The 8,950-nt window shown below is 40.4% G+C and overlaps 1 long non-coding RNA gene across 1 annotated transcript in view; it reads right to left on the reverse strand.

The window, feature by feature from the left end:
• LOC122548650 overlaps positions 1 to 8,950 on the reverse strand; it is a 19,857-nt gene that overhangs the window by 9,361 nt on the left and 1,546 nt on the right. Inside the window, exon 2 of the long non-coding RNA XR_006311290.1 lies at positions 1,442 to 1,469. This is a non-coding gene — a long non-coding RNA (uncharacterized LOC122548650). The remainder of the gene's footprint in view (positions 1 to 1,441; positions 1,470 to 8,950) is intronic.

An 8,950-nucleotide genomic window follows, 5' to 3' on the forward strand; every position in this document is an offset into this window, starting at 1 on the left:
CCGCTCACCCATTGTACTCTATGCTACTTTCTCCCCACCCCCACCCTCCTCTCGCTTATCTCTCAATGCTTCAGGCTCACTATCTTTATTCCTGATGAAGGGCTTTTGCCCGAAATGTCGATTTTGAAGCCCCTTGGATGCTGCCTGAACTGCTGTGCTCTTCCAGCACCACTAATCCAGAATCTGGTTTCCAGCATCTGCAGTCATTGTTTTTACTTTGTTTTTACCTTGTATATTAACCTCACAGCCCTTTGGAAATCAAGATACAGGCGTTTCATTCTAAATGTTTCAAGCCTGTAATAGAATGTTTCTCAATAATTTATTTGACTGAACAAACCTTAAACATGATCTGAGCTGACTTGGAAGTATATCAATGGAGGGTTGCAGGGTTAAAATCCTGAAATCCCTCCCTCATAGTACTATGCGTTTACCTACTGCACATGGACTGCGGCCGTTCAAGAAGGCAGCTCAGGACCACTTTCTCAAGGGTAACCCCGGACATACAATAAACCAGCCAGACACACATTTTCTACATCAAACAGGTCGTGTTGCATTCTAAGTCATAGAATTTCTGTCACCTTGTACTCAATGAAATACATATTTGTTCCTTGTTTGGCAATATTTCAACTTTAAAATTCTGTTCCCGGTTTTCAGTTCCCTGCATGGTCTTGTCTACCCTTCCCCTTTTCTCTGATCTCCTGCAGCTACACAGCCCTGATTAGGCTAAGTTAAAAATCACACAACACCAGGTTATAGTCCAATAGGTTTAATTGGAAGCACACTAGCTTTCGGAGTGACGCTCCTTCATCAGGTGATAGTGGAGGGCTTGGTCATAACACAGAATTTATAGCAAAAATTTGCAGTGTGATGTAACTGAAATTATACATTGAGAAATTGATTGTCTGTAAAGGCAATATGTTGACAATTGTCTAGCTATCACCATTGTTAACAGCTAACCCGTGATTTACACATGAAAGAAGTGAAACTATCACTGTATTCTAACAGGTGAAAGGCTTAACAGACAATCAATTTTTTAATGTATAATTTCAGTTACATCACACTGTAAATTTTTGCTATTAATTCTGTGTGTTAGGATTGAGCCCTCCGCTACCACCTGATGAAGGAGTGTCGCTCCGAAAGCTAGTGTGCTTCCAATTAAACCTGTTGGACTATAACCTTGTGTTGTGTGATTTTTAACTTTGTACACCCCAATCCAACACCGGCATCTCCAAATCCTGATTAGGCTAGACCTCAATAGTCAGAGTTGGGGAAGGATCATAGAATTGCTTCTTTTCTTTCTGTGGCAGTCCGAGGAACTAAGGAAGGCTTCAGACTGGTATACACATGGACACAATCTATAACAAAGGAGTGCTAGGCATAAAGTGAGTTATCATTACGTATTCTACAATTTGTCTATTAAAAGGAAATAGACTAATCTCACCAGAAAGCTGAATTCTGTTCACTGTATCCTGTGTGAAATAAAACAGGCTTCTTGATTACTGTTATTCCTGATTTCACTCAACTTTTAGTTTATCTGTAAGTAGGCAACAGTTAGCAAAATTTTGAAATTCCACAGCACAACGAAACATCCATTGCAATTGATATGCTCAGTTCAAATGATACATCTTGGTGTAATGTAAAACTATTGATAAGAAAAGAAATGCATGATACAGTCTTAATTTGTTGCATCACTTATTTAGCAGACAAAATAATCCTTCCGCATCCTGCCCTGCCGCAGATTTTTTAAAAATCTTAGATCGATTTCATGGCTAATAAATCCAGAAATCTAATAGTTTTAAAAATAATACTTTGCAGTTTCAGTTATAGTGTGAGACCCTGCACAAACCAACAACTCAATTCACCACCATCTGTAAATTAAGATACCCAAAACAACACTGGTTATCATTTTCAAATCTATCACCCCCGACAAGCACCTTTAATATGATAATATATGTAAATAAATGCAAATTAATGTGACTGGCTTGCAATTGAATAAAATAGATTCAGGGAAGAAACAACAATCTCCTTTTTTCTCCCAACTAGAAATAGCTCTTTCAGTGAAATTCTAGAAGTACCAAGGTCCCTTTTTATTTCAAACGTCCATTCTTCCCAACATTCAAAAAAAGATCATATGCACGCAACATGATCCATTCAATGCTACTGAGACTCCATAGTATCATCAAGAGGAAAATTATTTTGGAGGAAAACAGATTCAAGTTGCCAAAGGTTGAAAGGACAGTTTGAAGGCTCACTGAACCAGAGTAATTTGACCTAAAATAAGATTAGAAAAATCCTCAACATTATCTCATAGGATGAAGTATTTACACAGGATTATGCTAAATCTGAGCTACATATTTTCCTTCCATGTGCTAAGTGGAAAATCTTAAATGTGCGTACTTAAATGTAACTCATGTAAGTTGCAACCTGCAAAGTGTAGAGCTCACAAGTGGAGTCCTTTGTACAATAATCCAGCTACACTTCACTTACATTGTCTGTCTCGAGTGCTGCAGCATGTGTTCTTACAAATAATCAATTGCTTACATATTGTCCTTTTTTATCTCCACAGATGAGTTATCATTTACTTAAATCTCTATTCCATCCACTGCAAAAGCCACGTTCATTTCTCATTGTTCAGACTTCAAAGAATGGATAACTCATTTCTAAATGTGCCTAGTCTAATAAATTCATTGTCTGTTGAATGACATGGTGATATTCTAACCTTGCAAATCAGGTGATATCACACAAAAGCAGAGCTGAGAGATCATCAGACAGTAAAATAGAATGAGTGATGGTGCAAGGAATCCTTCCTCTTGCTGGCATTTCTGAACTGTATAAGCCATTAGTCTGTGTATGAGAACAAATGTGGAACTGACAGTTTCAAGAATTGCTAGGTGGCTACATTAAATTCTGTCCAGTACAAGTGAAAGAGTATGTTGCAAAGTTTTCAATTGATCACACAGGGCATTTTAAGGATGATTGAGCAGGAGTTTAATGATGACAGGCAATTGGAAAAGTTAAGGAGTGGGTGAGGGAGATGGAGAGACACAAACTCCATGTTGCACAGTGCCGCTGTTAGTTGTACTACTAAACACAGAACTGAACTAAACTGAATCTGTACAGTTGGAGACTCAGTGAGAAGTCAAGACTGGTTGGATGTGTCTGTGCTAGAACTTGGAGAAGTTCCAGAAATTAGTAGGTAGCAAAGTGTTGGCACTGGGGCGCAGGAAATATCTTAGGAAACAAGGGGACTTGATCGAAGCCAAGTTTCACTAATAGTTCAGTGCAGCCATGCACATGAGTGAAGGAAGCCCATAAAAAGTATTTGTTTTGTGTAGCTGAATCAGATTAGGGCTCAGAAAAATGCAAATATAGTGCAAGCTTTGTGAAGTTAACTGTATGTGAAAAATTGGAATTGTGCATGTGAGTAAGTAGAGTGCAGTATTCAGAGTTGAAGGGAGCATTGCTCTCAGGAAGGAAGGTGATTGACCAGTTGATGCAGTCCATAGTTCTTGGGAGGGAGTTGGCAAAAGTGAAGAATTGTAATACCTTGTGAATTTTAATGAGATTTGATTATTTGATATGTCATTAACAATGAAAGAAAATTGCTGAGAAATCTAGCAGTCTGCATTTTATCAGTCTGTGATTGCATTTTACTCTTTGATGTATACCATTTGGTGTGAAATCACAGTCTATTGCTGTTTTAAAAGGGATCTAAGAGGCAACTTTTTCAAACAGAGGATGGTGCATTTATGCAATGAGCTGCCAGAGGAAGTGGTGGAGGCTGGTACAATATTTAAAGCTATCTAGATGGACATATGAATCGGAAGGGTTTAGAAGTAAATAGGTAAATGGGAATAGATTAATTTAGGATATCTTGTTGGCATGGATGAGTTGGATCGAAGTGTCTGTTTCTGCATTGTACACCTCCATGACTCTATGACTCTAACCCCAGAACAGTGATTCTCATTATGATGACTATCTATTCATGTTTAGATTCAAGAACACAATCTGATGAGAACATCACAGAAGGGTCCAATCAACTGACAACATCTGTAACAACTGAGGCTACTGAGAGTAAGAGGACTTTGAGAGATCAGGCCCTTGCTGAGCCCCACACTTATGATGGATTACTGGATGTGTCAGCCTTATAGCATTTGCTATAAGTGCAACAGGAGGTAAGGAGACAGCTGTCAAATCCCCCAGAAGCTGTGACTACCCAAGCATGGATGATCAAAACTTCCCAGCAAGCCTAGATGAACCATACCTGAGCACATAGCAGCCTCCTTGGAAAGACCGGCGACTATCATGATGAGCCAGAATCAGCAGGCCAGTCAGTGGATTCCAGAGACTTGTAGATACCCATACTAACATCTTATCCATGTGCTCATTGTAGCAGTAACATATCCAGATGCTGATGAGCTGCCTTCTGTGTCCACCAGATTATCATACTCGAAGGGGCAGCCGGGAAGTACACATGCATCATGCAAGTGAAGAGGAACAGCTGCCTTGTGCACCCAGACTCTCCAGTCAGGACAGATTTAGAGTGTGCACAATTTAGAGTGCTCCTTTGCCAATGACACCTATGCAGGAGCCCTTCAACATGGCAATTCTCCAAGCCTCAGGCAATGAGAGGGCATCAGCTAAGGTCATCCCAAGGTACAGCCTGCCTCCACTATAGCTGCAAGTGCAAGGTGAATACCAGCTAGAAACATATGTAGGAAATTTAAGAGGGGCACTTTGCTGCTCTTGTAGTTTCATTGGTACTTTTCAATAAGCATTGGCCACTATCGTGATGCATCAATGACCAGCAGAGGTCCCACCTATATCTCCTTGGAAAGATCTGGAGGTGCAGAAGTTTTTGAACCATGGCAAGCTTTAGTACCACTGCCAATAGTTAGCCACCATGTCCTGTGGGGCTGCCTCATCCTCCACCAAGGAACACATGGCCTCTCTACAGAACTAGTCTTTCGGGCTGTTATGTTCTGTCCACAAGCAAGGTTCCCTGATTTGTTATGGTTCCAGGTAGGATGCCCAAAATCATTGGCATTCTGGCTAAGGAAGGATGAGCTGGCTCCTATTCCTGAATCACCTGCCCCTTCATTAGTCGCAACAAGTTTAATCTACCCTGAGATACTTTTCTCCCAGCCTCAATGAATTTATCTTTTAAAAGGAGTCAATTTAACCAGGCTTTCTTGATTTAACAAAGAGAGGGCTTAGCTGTTACAAAATATGATACAGAAAGATAAGTCAATATCTGTACTCTCACAAGAGAAGTAAAAGCTAAAACATAAAAGTTAAAAAAGATAAAGCTGAGAAAAAGATCAGTTTGTGAGTTTTTCATGAAAAGTAGATGGGAGAAGATTGCAGGTATTACACACGCTGTTACTGGTAGCATTGATTATTGCACAGTCTGTTTCATGATCAAATCATTATACATGTTGATTGAAATTCTTTTCTTGGTACCTTTTGATGGTGACTGGCCAACAATACTCAGGGTTCAAGAATGCACTTTTGTTCTATAATCTGCAGTTGCAGGGATGCTAATAGCTTTTCACAGACCAGGGATCAGATAGTTTTTAATTCTGTTATTTTGTTAATTCTTGGATGGGCAAAAAAAAATGTGGCTGTAGGAAATAGCTTCCTACTGAGATGTGGGGTGGAGGAGGTGAGGGATAGTCAGTCTTTCATTATCTCCTCCTCCTCAGCCAATAGTTTTCAGTGTGGCCTTTGGGCCTTGCTGTAAGTCTGCAGTAGTGAGTAGAGTGGGTTCTTTCTTGATTAAATGTTTTCATTGAGATAGGTATCTTGATTAAACATAAAAATATAAGCTATAAGTATTAAGTTAGCCTGGAGTAGTATTTTGTAGAGGACTACGTCAGTGCTATTTTCTGGGTTTGCAGATTGGAAGAAGCAAAAATGGCCTTTAGTAGAGTGATATGCTCTTCTTGTCAGATGTTACTGAGGATTATACCTGCAATAAATGCCATTGGTTGTGAATCCAATCAGATCGAATGGATCGGATAGACAGACAGTTAGAGACAATGAGAAATCAACAAGAGCAAGGGGGTGTGATGGATGGCAGTTAGAGGAAGGGAGGGAAGTCACAGATATAGTCACATAGATGGGTTAACCCCAGAAAAGGTAAGAGAGATAGGCAGCTAGTGCAGGAGTCTTCTGTGGCTATCCCCATTTCAAAAAAGTATGCTATTTTGGAAAATGTAGATGGTGATGGATTCTCAGGGGAGTGTAGCACTAACAGCCAAGTTTCTGTTATTGAGACTGGCTGTAATGCAATGAGGGGTGCATTGGGTTCCAAGAGATTGATTGTGTTAGGGGACTCTCTAATCTGAGGTACAGACAGGCGTTTCTGTGCCCAGCAGCAAAAAATCATAATGGTGTGTTGCCTCCTGGTACCGAGATCAAGGAAGTCTCAGAGAGGATGTAGAATGTTCTCAAAGGGGAAAAGTCCCAGCAGGCGGTCACTGTACACATTGGTGCCAACGACATAGGAAGGGAAAAGGTTGAGATTCTGAAGGAAGAATATACAGAATTCGACAGGAATTTAAAAAGAGGTCTTCGAGAGTAGTAATATCTGGATTCCTCCTGGTGCTATGAGCTAGTGAGTGCAGGAATAGGAGGATAGAGCAGATGAATGCATGGCTGAGGAGATGGTGTATGGGAGAAGGATCATTGGAATCTCTTCTGAGGTAGAAGTGACCTGTACAACAAGGACGGATTGCACCTAAATTGGAAGGGGACTAATATACTGGCAGGGAAATTTCCTAGAGCTGCTTGGGAGAATTTAAACTAGTAAGGTGGGGGGGGGGGGGTGCAACCCAGGGAGATAGTGAGGAAAAGGAACAATCTGAGACTGGTACAATTGAGAACACAAGTGAATCAACCAGTCAGGGCAGTCAGAGACAATGCAGAGAACAAGGTAGGACTGATAAATTAAAGTGCATTTATTTCAATGCAAGAGGCCTAACAAGGAAGGCAGATAAACTCAGGACATGGTTAGGAACATGGGACTGGGATATCATCGCAATTACAGAAACATGGCTCAGGGATGGAAAGGCTGGCAGCTTAATGTTCCAGGATACAAATGCTACAGAAAGGACAGAAAGGGAGGCAATAGAGGAGGGGGAGTGGTGTTTTTGATAAGGAATAGCATTACAGCTGTACTGAGGGAGGATATTCCCGGAAATACATCCAGGGAAGTTATTCGGGTGGAACTAAGAAATAAGAAAGGGATGATTACCTTATTAGGTTTGTATCATCAACCCTCTAATAGTCAGTGGGAAATTAAAAAACTAATTTATAAGAAGATCTCAGTTATCTGTAAGAATAATCAGGCAGAGATGATAGGGGATTTTAACTTTCTAAACATGGACTGGGACTGCCATAGTGTTAAGGATTTAGATGGAGAGGAATTTGTTAAGTGTGTACAAGACAATTTTCTGATCCAGTATGTAAATGTACCTACTAGAGAAGGTGCAAAACTTGACCTATGCTTGGGAAATAAGGCAGGGCAGGTGACTGAGGTGTCAGTGGGGGAGCACTTTGGGGCCAACGACATAATTCTATTAGATTTAACACAGTGATGGAAAAGGATAGACCAGAGAAAAATGGAAGTTCTAAATTGGTGAAAGGCTAATTTTGACAGTATTAGGCAAGAACTTTCAAAAGCTGATTGGGGGCAGATGTTTGCAGGTAAAGGGACAGCTGGAAAATGGGAAGCCTTCAGAAATGAGATCACCAGAATCCAGAGAAAGTATATTCCTGTTAGGGTGAAAGGAAAGGCTGTAGGTATAGGCAATGCTAGATGACTAAGGAAATTGAGGATTTGGTTAAGAAAAAGAAGGAAGCATATGTCAGGTATAGACAGGGTAGATTGAGTGAATCCTTTGAAGAGTATAAAGGCAGTAGGGACTAGATTGGCATGGGATACCTGGTTCGCATGGACGAGTTGGACTGAAGGGTCTGTACATCTTTATGACTCTATGACTATTCTATCTGAAATATCTTGGACTAAGTACAGTTGTGATAATCCATGAGTTGACAAAGCACTCTGTGAGATAGTCATCTTTTGGTTGTAGCAGTCATTGTTTTAGAAAATATTTGGTGGAAGAAGAAGTTCCGTGTTGTAAGAAGCATTGTGTTTTGTGTCTTTAAATATTGTGGACTGTAAGGAGAAACAGTTGATTTTAAAATAGGGATTTACGGGGATGGCTGCTTAATTTCACAACAAAGATATTCAATACTTTTGAGAATTTTGTTTTTGTGGTTATGGGTTCTTACAACGTACAAATGATCATGAGCAAAATGACATAAAAATTAGAAGGATTCGGCCCCTTGAGTCTAGCCTGCCATTTTATATAATCATGGCTGATCGCACTTTGTTTTCAACTCCTTTCTTGCCTGTTCTTCATAACTCTTCACCCCATTCCTAATTGAAATCTGTCTGCCTACTCCTTAAATTTATTCAATGCCCTGACATTCATGAGACTCTGAGGTTAGTGAGTTTCTTAGATTTACAATCATTTGAGAGAAGAAATTTCTCCTCATCTCTGTTTTAAATCTGCTGTTGCCTATCGTAAAACTCTGACCTCTCATTCTAGATTGCCCCTCATGCGGAAGCATTCTTTCTGCAGCTACTTTGTCAAACTCCTTTAGCAATTATTTCTCTTCTTATCCTTCTAAACTCTGACAGGAGCTGCGGAATTGTTTACAAGTGAAGCAGACTGGTTCTCATTCTGGATTAGTGGTGCTGGAAGAGAACAGCAGTTCAGGCAGCATCCAAGGAGCTTCGAAATCGACGTTTCGGGCAAAAGCCCTTCATCAGGAATAAAGGCAGTGAGCCTGGAGCATGGAGAGATAAGCTAGAGGAGTGTGGGGGTGGGGAGAAAGTAGCATAGAGTACAATGAGTGAGTGGGGGAGGGGATGAAGGTG

This window comes from Chiloscyllium plagiosum, chromosome 3, assembly GCF_004010195.1.
Source record: "Chiloscyllium plagiosum isolate BGI_BamShark_2017 chromosome 3, ASM401019v2, whole genome shotgun sequence".
Taxonomy (NCBI): domain Eukaryota; kingdom Metazoa; phylum Chordata; class Chondrichthyes; order Orectolobiformes; family Hemiscylliidae; genus Chiloscyllium; species Chiloscyllium plagiosum.